Here is a 3413-nt window from a genome sequence, read left to right as displayed (position 1 = left end):
GGTAGAGTGCCTGCCTCGCAAGCACAAGGCCCTGGGTTCGATCCCCAGCACCCCAAAAAAAAAAAAAAAAAAAAAGGAATGTGAGCATCCACAGAGTCCACACTCGGGGGCCCTGGGTGTCTGGAGTCGGTCCCCACAGACTCAAGGACTGACCGGTGTACTTGGTTAACTCTGTGGTGAAAGACAATTGGTTCCCAGCTTTTCAAAATCCTTTCAGGGGGCTTTGCAAGCGAAATTGCGTACAGCCCAGGAGAAGGCAAGTCAGATGCTGGAGACAGTGATTCTGACAGTAGCAGGGGCAGTCAGCCATGGGGAGAGCAGCGGGGGACCCGGTGGGCCAGAAAGCCAAGCCAGCGCCCTGCTCACGGATGGCAGGGGCCAGCCTCCAGGTTGGGGTCCTGTGCACCATGCTCTTTCCCAAGTGCAGGTGGGAGGTAATCCAGTTTCCCAGAGGGGGCCTGGGGCCCAGGGGGCAGGCAGGATCAAGAGCAGCTTAGACATGTGGCCTAAGGTGAGGGTCACACTGGCAAGGAGGGTGATCTGATGGGAAGCGCCTGTGGTGTGGCCGGGTCCTGCTGGGTTTCCTAAACTTGAAAGAAACCGTTTTGTTGGATTCATTTTGAGAACTTCTGCAGGAGAGACCAGGGCTGGCTGAGTATTCAAGTGGGCACAGGTGGGCACCAGACGGCCCCAGACGCTGAGGACCAGGCAGGAGCGAGCAGAGAAGTTGCTCTCCTTGCAGCCTGGAGCCCTTGAAGGCGGAAGGACACTCCATAGGCTCGGGTTGTGGGATCTCAATCACCAGACACTTGGGCCCTTTCCAGCAAAACAAGTTCCTTCAGACCCAGCGCCTCCCACCTCCCACAGCCTCATCTCCTTCCTGCCAAATACGTTTTGGTCCCAGCCTGTACCCCAAGTGCATGACGTACTCGTGGTCACAGAACGGCCCTTTGCCCTCGGAGGTTCAGCTGGGGTTGCTTCCGCCCCGGACACTGGGTCTCCTCAGACGACCGGGGGAGCTCAGTCAGCTGCTCTCTGGACTGCACAGACGCCTCAGAGAAGGCAGTGAGCGCGAGAGACCCCCGCTCCATCTCCAGCATCCCGCAGGGTACAGGGGACCGCCCTGGGTGCTCCAGCCTGGTTCCTTCTCATTCCACAACTTAGTCTCCCTCTCCCTGGGGGCTTTCCTGATCCCGGAAAGCTATTTACAGACCTCTCCTACCGAATCCTTACTCCAGGCCCAACACCCATGGCATCTCTCGTCCTGAATCACAGGCTCCATCGCTCATTGACTGGGGGACTGGGCAATTCTCCTGGTGTCCTCTGAACCGTGATTCTCAAAGTGGGGCCCCAGGACCAGCAGGAGCAGCAGCACCTGGGAATTTGTTAGAAATGCAAATTCTCAGGCCCCACTCCAGACCAAATAAGTTAGAATTTGGGGAACGGGCCCTGCAACCTGTGTCTTCATAGCTCAACAGGTGAGTCAGCTCTAAAGCAAACTCCTTGAGTACTTTGTTCTTAGATCGAAGGTTGTTTTGAGGACCAAATGAGATAGTGCACGTCCCCAGGAGAAGGCCAAGCCACTGAGTGGGGGTGGCTGTGACTCTTATCTGGCTGTTCCCTCTGCCTCATCCTCACTCACAGTCCACACACTGTTTCACAAGAGTAGGGGACTCTTCTGGCACTTCCCCCCAGCCGGGCTGGACTTCCAGCTTCCGCGTCCCCTGTGCGCCATGGCCGCCACCCTTAGCTGACCCTGGGTCTCTCCTCTGCCCCAGGCCAGCATTCCCTCTCAACCTGGAGTTTTTGCAGCTGAGGAAGGTACCTTCTGCCCCCTGGCCTTTCAGCAGCCCAGCCACACTCAGACCAAAAGTACCCAGAATCTGTCCACAGAGCTCCCCTTGTCTTGGACCCTCTCACCATCCCCAGTGCCCCCATATAATCTACTCCCTATAATCTCCCCCTCCCTTATCCTTTACCACAAGATCAAGGGACCAAACTTCTAGAATCTAGACGAATCGGGAGGCAAGGAGAAGGGTTAAGGGCTGGATTTCCTGAAACCAGTATCTAGCCCCAAGCATCACTCCGCATGAGATTCAGCTTCCAAGTTGGAGATCGCTGACATCTATTGTCCACCTGCAAGCTTTGCAGACAATGCCCACGCCATCCAGTCTACCAACAGATGTTATTCATGTGGGGAAATAATAATAAGGTATCAGCAGGGGGAAGAGAGGGGGTCAGATCAGGAAGGTATCTTCCTCCAGTGTTCTCTCTGCTCATCTCAGGACCTCAGCTCCTACCTTGTGGCCCCAGGACAAGACTTCTGCATCTGCAGGGTGTGGTAATCAACGCCCAGTGATCACATGTGCCCACTGGCCTGTGTTCTCCCTGGGATACTGGTTTAAACTTGAAATTCCCCCAAAGGTCTGATTTAATGAGCTTGGTGTGGAACCCAGGAATCTGAGACAATCTCCCCCATGTGATTCTTAGGACAAAATAAATTTAGAATACAGGGCTCAAAGACGGAGATCTGAAAACAACCTGCTTTATCCCAGGGTGGTACTTGGGGAAAGCGGGGGTGGGGGGGTGGGGAGGTGGTGTCACCAATCTTCAGTCTTTTCTGTCGAATGGAATTTTGGGGCATCTGGGTGCAGAGATCACCCCTCAAAATCCCATTCTTTGAAAAATAAAATTCCAACAGCTCTCTTCTTGGTGCCTATGCAGGCCCTGAGATCAAGCAAAGATTGCTTAAATCAATAAAGTGGGGATTAAGGGGCCAAACTGTGGATTAAGAAGGAGGAGCCCAAGCTGTTAGTAGACACAGGTGAGTGACCACCTGCCCAGGCAGGATCTGACTGCCGGCCTCAGCGGCTGCAGCTCTGGATCAGGAGGGGTGGTTGGGGTAAATTACCAAAGCTACCAAATCAGGCAGTCCTCCGCTGAGCCTGCCCATCCCGGTCCCCTGGACAAGGGTGCAATTGACTGGCAGGAGCCGCCTCTCGCCCACCCAGATGATGGCCAATTTTTTTTTAAGTCGTCAAATTCAATATTTACAAAAGAACAATTCCAAGCTTGGTTCTAAAACAACTGACCACCCAAGGATCGGTTTACTTCTCGCTTCAGCCCGTGACAAGACCACGGAGGCTTGAGTTTTCCTCTTAAAACAGAAGAATAAACACAGCAAAAAAGAAAAATCTTGTCTTCAAATCAAAAAGCAAAACCGTTTATTGCGCGCGGCGCCTTCGCCTCCGGTTGTGGAACAGAATAAAAAGCCCATTTTGCCAGGGCTGGGTCCCCGCGGCGGCCGCCCTGTAACTTTAAACCTGGCCTGAGATCATCGCTTTGGCGCTGGCCAAACAGAGCCCGAGGGCGGTCCCAGCGCCCCGGGCCGCGGGGACCACCTGACGCCCCCC

This window comes from Sciurus carolinensis, chromosome 1 (genome assembly GCF_902686445.1).
Source record: "Sciurus carolinensis chromosome 1, mSciCar1.2, whole genome shotgun sequence".
In the NCBI taxonomy this organism is placed as follows: Eukaryota; Metazoa; Chordata; class Mammalia; order Rodentia; family Sciuridae; genus Sciurus; species Sciurus carolinensis.
This window is presented reverse-complemented; position numbering follows the sequence as displayed.